The 18,335-nt window shown below is 36.7% G+C and overlaps 1 protein-coding gene across 1 annotated transcript in view; it reads left to right on the top strand.

The window, feature by feature from the left end:
- Window positions 1-18,335, top strand: part of Cals (calsyntenin 1) — a 232,321-nt gene that overhangs the window by 23,692 nt on the left and 190,294 nt on the right. The gene's annotated exons all lie outside the window — the stretch shown is intronic.

Below are 18,335 nucleotides of genomic sequence, written 5' to 3'. Positions count from 1 at the left end.
TTTAATAAAGATAAAACAAATAGTCATTTTATAGGAAATTATAGGAATAATTTTAATAAAGATAAAACAAATAGTCATTTTATAGGAAATTCTAAGATTCATTTTTAGGTAACTATAGGAAATTATAGGAATAATTTTAATAAAGATAAAACAAATAGTCATTTTATAGGAAATTCTAAGATTCATTTTTAGGTAACTATAGGAAATTATAGGAATAATTTTAATAAAGATAAAACAAATAGTCATTTTATAGGAAATTATAGGAATAATTTTAATAAAGATAAAACAAATAGTCATTTTATAGGAAATTCTAAGATTCATTTTTAGGTAACTATAGGAAATTATAGGAATAATTTTAATAAAGATAAAACAAATAGTCATTTTATAGGAAATTATAGGAATAATTTTAATAAAGATAAAACAAATAGTCATTTTATAGGAAATTCTAAGATTCATTTTTAGGTAACTATAGGAAATTATAGGAATAATTTTAATAAAGATAAAACAAATAGTCATTTTATAGGAAATTCTAAGATTCATTTTTAGGTAACTATAGGAAATTATAGGAATAATTTTAATAAAGATAAAACAAATAGTCATTTTATAGGAAATTATAGGAATAATTTTAATAAAGATAAAACAAATAGTCATTTTATAGGAAATTCTAAGATTCATTTTTAGGTAACTATAGGAAATTATAGGAATAATTTTAATAAAGATAAAACAAATAGTCATTTTATAGGAAATTATAGGAATAATTTTAATAAAGATAAAACAAATAGTCATTTTATAGGAAATTCTAAGATTCATTTTTGGGTAACTATAGGAAATTATAGGAATAATTTAATAAAGATCAAACAAATAGTCATTTCATTTTATAGGAAATTCTATCTTTATTAAAATTATTCCTATAATTCTCTTTAAATTCGCCGAACGTTCTTATAATTTCCTATATTTACCTAAAAAGACTATAAATTTCCTATTTTTCCAATAAATAATTGGAGGGTTTCCTGTGGTCAGTGGGTCACCCTGTAAGCTTCATTCGAGCCGAGTTTTAAGAAGACGCTGATCTAAAAGGCCCTCATAATCTGATAACGCTGAAGATCGTTTGGCGTCTTTGCGAAATTTAAATTCCGCAGACTGCCATCGTAATAATCCTCATCAATCCCCCCCCCCCCCCCCAAGTCGATCTGATAAAGTATTTCGAGCCAGCAGCCCAGGCTCTCTTAGCGTATCTATCCTCTCCAGAGCGCTACGTGTCTCGAAAAATGATTAATTACAGTTGAATTTGGAGAAAACTGACTTCCCTATATATACGATTAAAATTGGCCGCGCTCACACTTTGATTAATGGACTTCCTCGCGAACCCTACTAACTTTACACTAATTATAAATTAGCCCTATTAGGGTAATTTATCTAGGCACTTGGCGCCATCTATTTTCTCTATTTGAGACCACGCCTACCTTTAAGAAAATGGGATCAAGGTTGAAGGGACGAGCTCAAATCTGGCGTGTTTGATTATTTTGTTCGAATGATTTTGAATGAAACAAATTGGCAAATGGGTCGAGGAATTTTTAATTTAGCTTGCAAATGAAGAGGTTTCACCAGGGTTCATACATACCTGGAAAACCTGGAAATATCAGAGAATTCGGCTGTCGACAGAAAAGTCAAGTCAGGGAAATCAGGAAATTTTATGAGAGTTCAGAAAGTTTTCCCTTATGAGTTCAAATTTACATCAATAAGACATAAGTTTTATTTTAAAAATGTATTTTCCAAAGAGTAGCTCACGCATCTAAGCCCCGTGTATAATACTTCCTAGCGAATTTTAGCGATACACCCATATGGTTACAGCCAATATATCGACTATTAATGGCCGATATACCAGCGATATTAACATAGTTATCTATCATAACAGTAGTGTATATAATAAAATCATACCATTTTATTCCAATTTTTCCTGAAAAAAAGTTTGCAAGAGCCTATCCGAATTTGTTTCTATTCATTTTACTTGATACATATTTTCTATCACAAATCGAATATCGTGGTTTTTAACCCCCTGTCTAAAAAAGGTATGATCTAGCTTCTGAAGTCTGGCGTACGTGGCGCGGCCAATCGAATAAAATGTTTTAATTAGTTAACCGAGAATTTTCTTAATTTTAAATTGTTTTTCGGAAAATATTTTTCTAATGCTGGTATCGGCCAATATCGGATTTGCTTAAGCCGATATTAAAAAAATAGGCCGATATATCGGCTAGGGACATATCGGTGCATCCGTACTTTATCTTAGCGCCTATCACAGTCGACTCCAATAGGCGAAACTATAAAGTCCAGGGGGCTGAAAAGATGGTAGTCACGTGACTTTGTGGAGAACTGCAGCGCCATCTATCCTAACAAATACGAACTATTATTAATTTTATTTTGCTAATGGTGGTTTAAATTTTGATCGATTCATATAAATTATCTATTTATTATTATTATTTAAAACATTTTGTAATAGAAAAGTGTAAGTTAATTAGCTGTCTGCAGTATCTGGAAGGAATATTTTTTCTTTAACGTCATACTGCCAACTATGAACACCAGTTACCGAATCGAAGTTGGCTGTGAAAAGGTAGTCGCGTGATTTTGTTTTCCCATTTAAACAAGTTGGTTAAGATGTACTTTATACTATCGCCTATTGGTAAATGTATGAAAACCCTTTTGCATCAGACCTTCAACCGGAAATATCCAGTTCCGCGTATTAGCGACAAATAACCCGTCAGATCCGGAAAAAGCGCAACCCGGGAGCCGACGATACGCTAGCCATCTTATTTGATTTGGAATCCATACCGTACATTCCTCGCATTTGCGTATGTCCGACGTACCGGCCAGTAAGACGAAGGGTAAGAGAAGGCAGACTTTACCCCGTCTTGGCGGTCGATTGAAACGTCAGGCGTCGATGTCGTCGGCGGGGCGCAACCGTGACCCCGATAATCCCGAAGGCGTAAGTGACTGGGACTATTAGCTAGCAACCAGTAAGTAGAAAGAGTAGCCGAACCAAAAGAAAAAGTGGTTTGGAGGCCGGCGAGAAAACTCAATCTTGGCCCCCTTTTTAGGGAGTGCGTAGCGCGTCCAGTCCCCTTTGACTCGGGCGCCTTTAGTTTCTCCCCGCGCCTGACAGGCTGCATTCTGGAAGCCCGCGAAAGAGACTCTATTCGACCTTTCGGGCTGAGTTCAGTCTCTTCATCTTTAAACGAACGCGAATCGAAGGAAGGAGCTGTAGCTTGTTTATTTGCCGCACTCGTTCTGAGGTTCTTCGCTAAACTTACTTTACCAGACTGGGCACCATTTTATTTTACTAACCGAGACGAGTCTAGGTGCTCCTGGGAGTCGACGCTCTTCCAAGGTGTAGCGCCTATTATCATCTAGCCAGGGTTCGTACACTACCTGGAAAACCTGGAAAAGGCAGGGAATTTGGAAATGTTTCGAAAAGGTCAGGGAAAAGTCGGGGAATTGGAAATTGTTTCGAAAAGGTCAGGGAAAAGTCGGGGAATTTGAAAATGATTCGAAAAGGCGGGGAATTTTGAAATGTTTCGAAAAGGTCAGGGAAAAGTCAGGGAATTTGAAAATGTTTCCAAAAGGTCAGGGAAAAGTCGGGGAATTTGAAAATATTGGAAAAGGTCAGGGAAAAGTCGGGGAATTTGAAAATGATTCGAAAAGGCGGGGAATTTTGAAATGTTTCGAAAAGGTCAGGGAAAAGTGGGGGAATTTGAAATTGTTTCGAAAAGGTCACGGAAAAGTCGGGGAATTTGAAAATGATTCGAAAAGGCGGGGAATTTTGAAATGTTTCGAAAAGGTCAGGGAAAAGTGGGGGAATTTGAAATTGTTTCGAAAAGGTCACGGAAAAGTCGGGGAATTTGAAAATGATTGGAAAAGGTCAGGGAAAAGGCGGGGAATTTGAAAATGATTCGAAAAGGCGGAGAATTTTGAAATGTTTCGAAAATGTCAGGGAATTTGAAAATGTTTCGAAAAGGCGGAGAATTTTGAAATGTTTCGAAAATGTCAGGGAATTTGAAAATGTTTCGAAAAGGCGGAGAATTTTGAAATGATTCGAAAAGGTCAGGGAAAAGTCAGGGAATTTGAAAATGTTCCGAAAAGGCGGAGAATTTTGAAATGTTTCGAAAAGGTCAGGAAAAAGTCAGGAAATTTTAAAATGATTCCAAAATGCCAGGGAAAAGTCAAGGAATTTGAAAATAGTCCCAAAAAGTAAGGAAACTTTAAAATGGCCCCAAATAAATCAGGCAAATAAATATTTGAAAATATTTTTCAGGATTTTTATCTCAACCATTCATTTATTCTACCTAAATGGTCAGGGAAAATTTTGAAATTTGGTCAGGGAAAACCTGAAAATGTCAGGAAATTTAATTCCGGAAATTTTGTACGAACCCTTCTAGCATCTGCTATTGTCAAATTCGATAAAGATTCCTAAATCTAGGCTTCGGAATTGACGCTTCAATGGGTCATCCTCCAGGGAAATCAACAAGAAGTAATATTTCCGAGAGCCAGGACCTTCAAGTTACCGTTTATATAGTGCTTGTTAAAATATTGGAAATTTTTCACCTTCGCGGCAGTTACAAGCGTTCCCCATGGCGTTCCCTTTTAACCAGGTAGCTTTTTTGACATATTAAGGCTTGGCAAAAACACGACGTTCTGTTTACAGGTGAAAAGTTTCCATTATTTCAACAAGCACTATATAAACGGAAATACTTCTTCTTGGCGATTTCCTTGGAGGATGATTTATTTGAGCGCCTATAGGCTTCGCGCTTAGAAAAGATAGCGCCATCTACTTTAATACCTGTCAACTAAATGTGTGAAGAAATAGCGGACGACTTTTGAATATGAATGTTGTTTAACTGAAACGTTCAGCTTTTATATCGAGATAATTTTGAATGAGCAGACAGCTTTCACACATTCGATTTAAAACTCAGTCGGTAGGCGGCGATACTTTTGACCAAAGTTTAAACTACGCACGAAGCCTATTGCCTCTTGTTACCACGGAGGAAATGCCAAACTGTATAAATATCACCTTTTTATAGCGTACCGTAAAATAGTCTTACCCTACTGGCGGCCAAACGCAAATATTGTCTGTTAATACACTTCCTTTGAACGGTAACCAAAAGAGGGCGTAGTGATAGCTTCCGGTTCCTGCAGACTTTCGAAATATTAGGGAATTATATGGTCGGCGGATAAAAATAAAAAAGAATCCACGCTACCTGGCGTACAAAGAGAAAGTCTTCACAACCCCCTCATTTGCGCGTAAGTTTCAATTTTCCAGATGGATTCATGTAGCCAGTTTGGCCAGTCATTTGTCTAACGTTAAAAATTAAAATCCCAAACTTAGGGGGAAGATCTTGATAGTCTTATGGTATAATAAATAATATGCAACCAATTTAGATTCAATGCCAATCATGAAATTAGTGGCCCTCGAGGGGCCGGTCACTTCCATTTTAGGTGCGTCTTAATCATAGTAAAATGATTAAATCAGGGTAATCAAGATTAAAAAATCTAATAATTTAAATCAGATTTAATTATTAAATCATGATTAAATGAGATTTAAACATTATTAATTGATTAAACATGATTTAATCAACATAATCATGATTAAATTGAATTTAATCAAAATAATCACGATTAAATCGGATTTAATCTTTCGAGGGGTGCGTCGTTAATCAAGGAAGTGACCTGCCCCTCGGTGGCCCTATACTTTGGCTAAGTTAGCAATGAGAGTTACTCTAGTTTGCGACATAATAAGATAAAACCTTAGTTTTTATTCAGGTTTTATCTTCCACCTCTAAATATCAGTGGAGAAACCTGGACATATCAGGGAAATTGTAACCCGGCCACCTGAATTAATGGCTTCAAAAGTCGCTTGATGACTTAGGCCTGAGGTGGTGCCTTGGGTATTAGCCTAGCTGATTATTATTATTATTATTAAATCGGTTTGCAAATAGTTGTATGGACCGTGTTATATATCGGGATAAAATCTAATTTAGTTTGGTATTATGTTTTTTGACGTTGTGAAAATGCACTGATTTCATGGTTGATGACACCTAGCTAGAGCGACAAAAATATATCATTTTCGTTCTTTATTTTTGGAATTTTCTAAATTGTTATCCAGGTCGATTTTGTATATAGCTAAGGTAGTGAAGATAATGTATTTTTGATATTAAATATATCAATATTATAAATGTAATTTTTACACAATCAATGAGTTATCGTTATTTTATTGTATGCAATGGTTTGTTGGAACATTTTACCGATAAATGATTCAGAGTACTCGTGAATCTAGATATTTAAAGACCAAACTTTCGTCCTCTTTAACCTTAGGGGAAAGCATTATAGCAGAAGTTTGAAAGATGACCGTAGGAACGTGAGAACTTGCTGTTCGAAACGGAAGGCGTTTTTAAGAAAAGTATTTGGAATTTCGAGGCGTCACGACCATCAAATATTTCGTTTTATACTTCGCCATTAATTGCGTTTACCTCCTTGTCAGAATAACACTAACAAAGAGTACTCGGGAAGTGGTCTAATGCCCGAAGCAATGCCTCTTTAGCCTTGTTTCCCAGCGCCGTAATCCGCTTTGTCGTACAGAATATTCTTGGCCGCCGCTCAAGGTAGTCTCCGGCGCGCGTGTGTCCCATAAATTGGCTCAAATCCAAAGAAATGTCCACGGAACACGTCCCTTTAAAACCTACAAATAACATCGATCTTTAAATTTGAAGGGATTTCGATGCCCCCAACCCCAACAGCCGCGTATCTCGACTCCGTAACGCTACCGTCTCACCTTCCGCCGTACTCCCGAGAAGTACATTGGTCAGGACTAACAGTATCCGTTACGTAACCACCACCGTCGACTTGTCTCGTTCGGGGGCTTCGTTCCTTTTATCTCCATCCCAGCAGTTTCGTCACGCTAACGTGGTAGTGATGGAACAATGCGAAGGTAACGTAGACGGCCTTTCGCGTACCTTCGAACCGCACTCGCTAGTAAATTAGACCCAGTTCTCCCCGGTTTCCTTAGATTCCTCGCGCGGACATTGAATTTGATCAATAATCGAGTTCGCCGTTGGAACCTCCATCAATTCGTACATTTTGATGCTTTTCGCTTGTCAGTTCTTTAGCGAAACTCGGGATTTGATTTTGTTACGAGTCTTAAAGATGCTCGGATATATTGGGTCTGGGGTTTCGTGTTTCGGTACTTTGGTTAAAAGTTACAACTTAATTAATATTTTTATTAGGTTCAACGTGTTTTATTTAGTACCGCTGTATTTCGAATTAAGGTGTTATATGTTATAGCAAGAATGTATTGAAGTTACTAAGAATATTGGACTACAGGATTCTGATTCCCATCCTCGCAGCCTTTGTAGGTTAAATTCGTCCACTTTCCCATATGGTATGACCTTGAATGCGCCTTAACTGCAGACGAACTTTCTCCACAAAAGCTGTGAGGATGGTACCAGGGGTTAATGCTATGCTGAAATATTCTTAGTAACTTCAATACATTCTTGGTTATAGAAAGAACTTATTTTATTAATATTGGGTCTCTAACAAGGAGAGTACCCTAGGTGTTTATTGCCGATTTTGTTCAAAGTCGGGCGTAATGTAGAGATACGAAATTTCCCAAAAGGAGACGTTGCACTACCCATTGATTTGGCATGGCAACCGAAAATGTTTTTGACCACTTAAAACAAAAATAAGATTTTTTCCTTATTTTACCCAAAAATGTTCCAATTTACCCAAACTTGATGAAATTTACTTAAATGTGGTCCAAATTACCCATTTCGTGATTTTAAATATTTTTCAAAAATTTACGTAGAGATTTATTTGTTTTAAGTGGTCAAAAACATTTACGGTTGCCATGGCAAATCGAATGGGTAGTGCAACGTCTCCTTTTGGGAAATTTCATATCTCATATAGGTCTACATTACGCCCGACTTTGAACAAAATCGGCAATAAACACCTCGGGTACTCTCCTTGTAAGTGTACTTGCTTTATAAATCTACTTCTTGTTTTCTTGGTTCAAACAATTGTAAGTGTATTTACTCCTTTTGGGATTGTTAGAGTAAAGCTCTAATAATTTTAATGGCTTAAAGGGATATACTAGAAACTGGGCTCATAGGATAAAACACATACAGGAATTCATACCCCTACTTGGAATGCTTAGGGCGGCAGATTTTCGTCAATATGTGCAGGGTTGCCACACGTCAGGGAAGTCAGGGAATTTTAAGAATTTGTAAAATTCAGGGAAAAGTCAGGGAATTTTAAGAATTTGTAAAATTCAGGGAAAAGTCAGGGAATTTTAAGAATTTGTACAATTCAGGGAAAGTCAGGGAATTTTAAGAATTTGTAAAATTCAGGGAAAAGTCAGGGAATTCAATTTTATCGTGACAGTTTTTGAAGGTAATTTTACTCGAGATCTATGACAAATTCTATGACTATCATTTATTTCCATGAAAATTTGGCTAATTTTTTCCACATGGCGATAACCTTTTAAATTTATTAACTTTTGATTAAAGTAAATTATAACGTTAATATTTAGGCCTGAATAAGTCAGGGAAAATCTCTTAAAATGGTCAGGGAAAACACTGAATAGTCAGGGAATTTATCTCAAACTTTGGTGGCAACCCTGATGTGGCTAACGGGTTTTTTTGACGTCACTATGTTAACTTAATAAACAGCAACGTGAGAGGGGAGGGCGCGCAGAGAGGATTTTTTCGATCGTAGCCGGGGCCAAAGCCGTCAGAGTGATATTGCCATACGCGATACGGTACGATAAGCATTACAAGTAGTCATGGATTCCTGAGTTATATAGGTATTATTCGGTAGAAATTTCGACAAGATGGCGGCCCTGTCTCTAATTATATAGGTATTATTCGGTAGAAATTTCCGCAAGATGGCGGCCATTTATCTAAGGCAGGATGTCATGGGGGAAAGATAGATGACGTCAGTCTTTCGCTATGGTCGTAATGACGTCACGTGTATACTCCCTATAGTAGATAGACTTGGTATCTACATTCTGGTTTTTCATCAAAAATAAATTCCAGACACATAAATCGTCAAGTAATGTCTGCGACTTATAAGAAATCGCCCGTCAACGTAAAACAAAAGCAGTTTAAACCAATGGGAGACTTTGGAACAGACGGTGTCCCGAGGGGGGGGGGGGGGGATGCTCAAAGATTGGGTATTATTACAAAAGGTTACAGATGCTAAATTCTGGAAATAATGGGGTTTATGTATTTAAAAGGCTTATTTTTTATTTCCTTCTCTCTATTTAGTGCATAGACAGATTAACAAATTGCTTACAGCGACATAAACCTTTAGCACGAAGCCATTAGAGGTCCGAATTTAATGATTTAATTTAAACCAGATGGCGTTAATTTCTACCTTTTAGAGGAAACGGTGTAAATACTCGCTGAATTATTAATAAAATGGCGATTTCTAACGGTATTTCAAAGGCTATTTTATGTAAAAACTTCAATTAAAGGTTTGACTGACGAAACGAGAAATTTAATAAATTCAGGAATTGTTGGACAATTTAAAAGTTTCACGTTTTTGATTGATGCTGCCATCTGGCATGACTTCGGGGACTTAAAAATCGATCTCCAACGGCGGCTCCCCTGTTAAAGCATCTTCTCCCTTGTCAAATGTATTATTTTTTTAATGTGGTTAAATAAATATTCATTAATTATGGTCTATTCAATGTATTTATTCCTTAAGTATAAATAAATATATTGATCTATTGACGGATTTTGAAATGACGTTTTAGCGCGCGACACTACAGGTACATGTCTTGGGCACACAGCCTTCTTTGCGTGCTTTTTTGACCATAACATGTAGAGGTATTTTCACGCGCAAAATGAATTTTAAAAGCCGTCAATTGTTGTAATGAAGATAGAAAAACACTTCAATCATTAAATTAGTTCTTCTGGCGGAGGAAAATAGTCGGCAATATTCAGTCTCATAAATTAAACCCGCTTAGGCCCGTTTCAAGAGCGAAACTTGAGCTTTGACGCTGTCTTTAATTACGGTATCGGGTATCTGCCTCTAGAGCGATTATTTGGTATCCCTCGAAAAGTTGTGACTCATAGCAACGCTTTAACCAAGCTGTCAAATTACAAAGTTGCCCCCCTTTTTTTTGGTGTAGGGGGAAAAATTCCATTCCTTTCAATGGCTTCCCCCCATTTTTTGAAATATTTTTAAAAAGCGCCATCTATTTTTAGACAAAATTCTAATCGACCGAACATTTAGCCAAAAAGTGTTTAGTTCATTTCCGGAACTTTTTAATATTTTTTGGTCCACTTTAGAGATTAGCGAACAAAATATGTTATCGCAGTTTTTAGGGTACAATTAATACAGGGAAAACTATTTGGTTGTCTTCAGTTTTGTGTTGCTAACGCATTTTAATCGTTTTAAAAGTACGAAGGCGTGGCGTGTTTGTTCTCCCCTTTTAACTCCCCTCCCCGTTTGAAGTTGCCGTCTGTAAGCAGAATCGTTTAGCACTTTAAAACGAATAGTTTTTGCGATGTATTTTTTTGTTGGTTTTCTCTCTAAACTGTTTTCGACGCCCCGTTTTATAGCGTGAAGGGGTTTTTCACTTTCAAAAATTAAATTTTCATCTAAGTTTGCGGTGGAGTTTTTTTTTCTATAACCTATCTTGGTAGTATGTTTGGCTTGCCCGCTTTACGCCAGAGCTTCGCGGTTTGGAATGCATCCAGGAGCGGTTTTCGACCTACTTTCTGGATTCATAAACGAAATATAAATAGGAGGAGTTGGAAGGCGTGTTATTAAGCTTTATTATCGTCTAATATATAACGTGCCTGTTTCTCAGAGTTATTTTTAATCGTTTCCACGTTAATTAGCCACGTCTACTTTAATTAGGAATTTTTCGTTTTTACCGAAAAGGAGTTTTATAGCCCTATTTAAACCACTTTAATAACGCTATTGTGTATTTTTGTGCACATGATGAGTATTAGAGTCATGTATCTATTAGGTCTTGATTAATCTCGAGGTTTAGAGGCATGCATCTATTAGGTCTTGATTCATCTCGAGTATTAGAGGCATGCATCTATTACGGCTTGATTCATCTCGAGATTTAGAGGCATGCATCTATTCCGTCTTGATTAATCTCGAGTATTAGAGGCATGTATCTATTCCGTCTTGATTAATCTCGAGGTTTAGAGGCATGCATCTATTCCGTCTTGATTAATCTCGAGTATTAGAGGCATGTATCTATTCCGTCTTGATTAATCTCGAGTATTAGAGGCATGTATCTATTCCGTCTTGATTAATCTCGAGTATTAGAGGCATGTATCTATTCCGTCTTGATTAATCTCGAGTATTAGAGGCATGCATCTATTCCGTCTTGATTCATCTCGAGTTTTAGAGGCATGTATCTATTCCGTCTTGATTAATCTCGAGTATTAGAGGCATGTATCTATTCCGTCTTGATTAATCTCGAGTATTAGAGGCATGCATCTATTCCGTCTTGATTAATCTCGAGTATTAGAGGCATGCATCTATTCCGTCTTGATTAATCTCGAGTATTAGAGGCATGCATCTATTCCGTCTTGATTAATCTCGAGTATTAGAGGCATGTATCTATTCCGTCTTGATTAATCTCGAGTATTAGAGGCATGCATCTATTCCGTCTTGATTAATCTCGAGTTTTAGAGGCATGTATCTATTCCGTCTTGATTCATCTTGAGTTTTAGAGGCATGCATCTATTACATCTTGATTAAACTCTAGTTTTAGAGACATATCTATTACGTCTTGATTTATCTTGGGGTTTAGAGGTATGCATCTATTACGTCTGGATTAATCTCGAGTTTTAGAGGCAAGCTTCTGTTACGTCTTGATAAATATTCAATTTATAAATCTCGAGTAAATTTTTAGATGAATGGATAAAACTTAATTTTGGTTTTGATCTCGATTTTGTTGTAAACATATTCGAATAATTGACTAAGTTTATGTATACTATAATATCGATTTTGTGGTAAATCCGTGAAAAATGAAACGAAGAGTGGAACGTTAAAGAATTTATCAATAATATATAAAACATTGTTGATCGTTTATAATCCCCTAAGTTCTATCAAACCGCATCCGTATTTGATATGAAAAAAAAATCGTAGACCACCATAGTGGCTCGTTATCATAAAATTTCCCATCTAGAAGCCCCCGAATAAACCTACAAACGTAATCGGTGGCTTGTGATTTCGTCGTTGTCTCCGGCGCGGCTAATTGCACCAGAGCGATTTGTATCGAACGTTTTGTAGCTCTGGCACGCGATCTTTCCCCAGCGCGTTTTATTTAGCGGGGCTCCGAGAGAAATCTACTATCCATTGATGCGAAATTCGCGTTCTGACCGACAATATTCTTCTATGGTCGTTGTTATCTTTTATGGTATGGCGCACTTTTGGCGCTTATGTAGAAACGGGGAGCATTTATTTTTCGTGGTTTCTGTGTGCCTGGCCTTCCTCCGGAATATAAATTGTGTTCCAACGCGCGGTCTGTCTGTCTCTCAAAGCCTTTTCGTTGTATATCTTCGCCAGTTTGGAAGAGGTAAAGATGTTCATTCCTCTGTACAATCTGATTTAAATCGACTATTATATGCAGTATCTATGAAAATGTACAAATGTTAATTCAGAACTAATTTAATTTAGTCTTTAAATAAAGATTAAATTTAATTAAAATTAATTTAGTTTACATAACCGCTTTATTCAAATTGTTAATCAGTTTATTAAGAAAAAGATGCAAAAACGTTTAAAAAATCAATATTGAGTTGGAACCAGTCTTGTAAATAGCATATGTCTGCAGGACCAAATTCTGTTTATTAATTGCACGGACAAGTTTATTAATTGAAAAACTAGGGGTCACAGGACCAGTTAAAAAATTTACCTTATTTACAAGACTGGTATGCAGCAGTACCCGGAAAATGCGGAATTCTTGAAATAGTCGGGGAATTTGAATATTAGTCTAAACATCAGGGAAAAGTCTGAATTTTAAAAATTAGTCTGAAAATCCGGGAAAAGTCTGAATTTAAAAAATTAGTCTGAAAATCCGGGACAAGTCAGAATTTTAAAAATTAGTCTGAAAATTCGGGAAAAGTCAGAATTTTAAAAATTAGTCTGAAAATCCGGGAAAAGTCTGAATTTTAAAAATTAGTCTGAAAATCCGGGACAAGTCAGAATTTTAAAAATTAGTCTGAAAATTCGGGAAAAGTCAGAATTTTAAAAATTAGTCTGAAAATCCGGGAAAAGTCAGGGAAATAAATTTCGGTTGCAAATAAGAAACGTTTATTAAAATATAGGTAAAAAAAAATTAGTTAGGGAAAATTTCCGGAGAGGTGGTCAGGGAATTTGAATTTGATAAAAATGTGGCAACCCTGGAATAATTTTTATATATTAATAAATTATTTGCTATATTTCCCTTAATTTTACTGAACTTGAATTGATTAATTTATTTTATTATTTGGTATTATTTGGCAGTATGGCCTATTTTATTCGACCTTAAGGTATGGCCGCCATTTTCTTACCAATTGGAAAAAGCATTGGTGACGAATTATCTACGTCACGCTGCCAAGTCGCTATTGGGTACTTTTATCTTGTCCAGTTTTATTCGTTGAATTTATCATTTTTTCCCCTCGAAGTATCTCTACGTGATTTGAATGCATCCTTATATTTTATTGGCCAAATATCCGCCTCCCCGTAAATTTGGTAAACGGTATATCAAATATATATGTATTTATTTCGCTTTTTATACTTGTAAAAAAGCAGATTTGCATGTTGCGTACGCTTAAACTCGTATTCCTCGTTTGACCGAAATGCGGATAAATTTTGTTTTTATTTGGCCGGGTTTTTTAAAGGGGAAGAATACAGTAAAAGCCTCTTTTTCGTTCAAGCTGAACGTTTCTGTTTTAACAATTACATAATTGAATTATATTTTTCTTATTAGGCTGAACCTTCCTCTAGTGCTTAAAATAATTTTGATAATTCTAATATTAATAGTTAACGAGATATAAGGTCCTACCTAAAGGGTAGTTTGGGTGCTTGCCCAACTCGTTTAGCTCCGGGGGTTCGAATTAAAACGTAATAACTTAATTACTTTTAAATTTAAATTTGTTAAAATTGTTTTAGGCACTAAACAAGAGGCTGTTTTACACTGAAATATTAATTTTTTAAGTTAAAATACAAAATTAAAAGAGTTCAGCTTGAAATAGCGCGAAAGTAGACAATGGCCACAGTAGTCTTCCCCCTTAAAGGGCTGAAAATTTCTTAAAACTTGATTATTTTCGCTTTACGTTGGATATTTATGTACTATAAGGCGTGAATTACTATGTCGGAAAAATGATTATTTTTTAATCACACTCGTGTATGGAATGTACCAGAGGAAGTTATTAAAAAGATTATTCTGCTGATACGTTTATATAGAGTTGGGAATTGGCTTGGGCGCTATATGAGAAAACAAAGCCGTACGCTGTTATAAATTATTAATTATTATTTTACTAACTCGGTCAGATTTCTAACACTACAGCCATTTAATACCGAAAGTTAAGCTATTTAAAATTTAACGCTGGAATGATAAATTTAGTAATAAGATTTAATTTTCGGAAGCGGATATAATTTTTGTCTTACTATTTTTAGCTTTTGTCCCTGTCAAAACCATTCTTCCAGATTCTCAATAGGCGAAACGATAAAGTAAATTTGGTCTTAACCAACTTGCTAAAATGGGAAAACAAAATCACGTGACTACCATATCACAGCCAACTTCGATTCGGGAACTCGTGTTCATAATTGGCCGTGCGACGGTAAATAAATAATATTCCTTCCAGATAATGCACTTTTCTATTACAAAATATTCTAAAAATAATTAGATAATTTAGATGAATAGATCAAAATTGAAACCGCCATTAGCAAAATAAAATAAATAAAAGTTCGTATTTCTTAGGATAGATGGCGTTGCCGTTCTCCACAAAATCACGTGCTTACCATCATTTCCACCCCCCCTGGACTTTATAGTTTCGCCTATTCCCAACCCTACTCCAGAAATATGCTTGTCCCTGTTCCCCCAAAGTAGTCCGATGGACCACGCGGCTTCCAATTAAGGGAACCCCCGCAGGTATGGTTCCATTCTGCGCCTATCCTTTCACGCCTTAAAGGGAATAAAACCTACAAAGCAATCGTTATGGATGACCCCTTCAATTTTCAAATTTCCCTGTACAGTGGCGACTAAAATTTTTAAAGCCAAAGGCAAGAGCGGCCAGAGCTGCAAACGTTGGTGTTCCACACCAAATACCTGAGGTTATATTCCCTTTAAAACTGAAGAATCCGAATACAATTTATTTTGGTAAATTACGCGGTAAGTTACGAGGGTAATTGTATTTTACAATTTTCTCTTGTAAATTACGAAAATGGTAAATACCCTATTAATTACCAGGGTAATTTACTGTGGTCTTATTTGTGTTTTACTATTTCTCAACTTTTTATTCACTATCGTGCGAAAATGTGCTTAAAATTCCCTAAATACGTTAAAACCTTATTGCAGAGGCGCCCAAAGTATCGATCTTTGGCAAATATCGATCTCGACCTTCAAAACGCTTATAGCGAAAATATACTTATATTTTATTTTAAAATAATAACTTCCTATGGCGATTAAATCAAATAATGTTTTCACAATCACCGCTAATAAAAACTTTTACTAAATGGTAGTTAAAATACAACTACACTTGTTATTTTATTTCAAAATTGGTTCGTTATCGTTGATTTCTATATTAATATCTCTATTGAAAAAAATATTGGTCAAATTTATGTATTTCCTTTTACGAGCATATATTTAGTCTTTATTTTTTTAAGTATGTCGATCGCGACCTTTAAAATGTTGATCTTCGAGATCGCAAACTTGGGAAAATATCATATTTAAAAAAATAGTGTAAATACCTCGTAATTTCCGTTTTCCAAAATTACGGTCTGAATTTGAATCTGAGAGTATTGTGGCACCTAGGAGCAACAAACACAACACCCCACACAAGGAGAACGCAACCCGTCAAAAGTCGTGCATTTTCTTGTGTACGTTTTTCATTGGCTAGACGCTTTAGCGCCTGCTGCCGTCGGAAGGGGAAAATTCGGAAATTGTCTTCCCCTCCGCCCGTAAAACGTTCATTGTAAAGGCTCGTGACGCTCGTCCAATGAAATTCGTACACAACACTTCGTTAGCGTGTTTAAAAGCTAGCTGCGTTCTCCTTCTGTTTGTTGCTCCTAGGTGGCAGCAACCCTTATAAACTGGGCTCATCGGATAAATCATATTCTATTGTAGTTATATGGGTATTATTCGATAGAAATTTCGACAAGATGGCGGCCATGTCTCTAAGGTAGAACGTCATTAGGGAAATGTAGTTTTTCGCTATGGTCCTAATGACGTCACGTGAATACGCCCTATAGTAGGACTTTTTATCGTCATTCGGTTTTTTCTTGGAAACCCAGTGGGTGGATAATTTGTCGTAACAACTCTCTCTATTATACCAAAGTAAGGCGTTCAGCGTAAAAGTGAGCGCCATGAGCGTGAGCCAGTGGCAGTCATCCTTTAAGCTCGCGTGACGGAAAACTTAAAAGCGAAAAACCTCTCGCTCCAAAACCTCCGCTTCGTTGTATATGAAAATTCATTGGCAGCGACATTGCCATTAGCCGCTACGATTAAAAAGCGCTTCTAAGTGGCGCTAATTACTTCCTCCTTTGAATGTTAAATCCACAGAAAACCTCCATAGTAGTCCTTCCTCCGTCCCTCCATTGTTTTGGGCTGTTCACAAATTACGTCATGCTAAAAATAGGAGGCGTTATGCACGTCCTGGGGCCTATTTTAAAAGTAATATAACTTGCAAAGCAATCTCTACGGAAAATCCCTTCAAATTTTCAAAAAACCCTGTACAGTGGCGCCAAACATTTCTAAAGCCAAAGGCAAGAGCGGCCAGAGCTGCAAATGTTGGTGTTCCACACCAAATACCTGGAGGTTATATTCCCTTTAAGGACCTTTCAGAACTACCCAAATACGATTCTGCTTTTTCTCCTAGAACGATCGATCCTGATCACTTAAGATACGATATAATTGCATTATTATCTGTAGCGAGAGTTAAGTTTGGCTTGTCAGAGTAGGTTATAAGATTTTTAGAAGAATAATTGTCAAAACTCAATTTTTGAACTACCCAAGATGATAAAATATCTGGGAAAATGTCGCTGCAAAAACGTGGGGAAATATCTGTGGGAAAACGTGGGGAATATCTGTGGGAAAACGTGGGGAAATATCTGTGGGAAAACGTGGGGAAATATCTGTGGGAAAACGTGGGGAAATATCTGTGGGAAAACGTGGGGAAATATCTGTGGGAAAACGTGGGGAAATATCTGTGGGAAAACGTGGGGAAATATCTGTGGGAAAACGTGGGGAAATATCTGTGGGAAAACGTGGGGAAATATCTGTGGGAAAACGTGGGGAAATATCTGTGGGAAAACGTGGGGAAATATCTGTGGGAAAACGTGGGGAAATATCTGTGGGAAAACGTGGGGAAATATCTGTGGGAAAACGTGGGGAAATATCTGTGGGAAAACGTGGGGAAATATCTGTGGGAAAACGTGGGGAAATATCTGTGGGAAAACGTGGGGAAATATCGGGGGAAATATCGGGGGAAAACGGGGGGAAATATCGGGGGAAATATCGGGGGAAAAACGGGGGGAAATATCGGGGGAAAAACGGGGGGAAATATCGGGGGAAAAACGTGGGGAAATATCGGGGGAAAAACGGGGGGAAAACGTGGGGAAATATCGGGGGAAATATCGGTGGAAAAACGTGGGGAAATATCGGGTTGTGTGAACCCTGTAACATTTAGTAACGCTTAATGAAAACCCCCGTCCGTCTTTAACGCGAGACGTAATTTGCGAACGGCCCCCTCCCCAATTTTATTACTGAGCCAGTTTACTCTCGGTGAGCGCTCGCTAACCGCTTGACGGAATATGGGGGTTTTCACTCGAAAAATGGGAAGGCCGAAAGGGATTTAAAAAATAAAGATAATAAAGTAAAAAATTTGTAGGAGCGTCCACGCGAGCTCGGCATTTGGTCCGGCCCGTTTTTTTCCCCATTTTAATGAAGGCGGCGGGACGGACTAATAAGGGAGTTGGTGGAGGAGAAAAAGCTACGCTTATTAAAACGTCCATTTTCATCCTTCACCCAACTCTTACGCGTAAAGCGTATGTTTTGGTAACGCCAGTACAATGTCGTTGTTTTTAAAAAATTATTTTTGACGAGATATTGGCTAAATGTA

Source organism: Leiobunum rupestre, chromosome 10, assembly GCF_980474605.1.
Source record: "Leiobunum rupestre chromosome 10, qqLeiRupe1.1.hap1, whole genome shotgun sequence".
NCBI lineage: Eukaryota > Metazoa > Arthropoda > Arachnida > Opiliones > Sclerosomatidae > Leiobunum > Leiobunum rupestre.
Note: the sequence above shows the minus strand (reverse complement) of the source record. Positions and strands in the feature narration are given on the sequence as shown.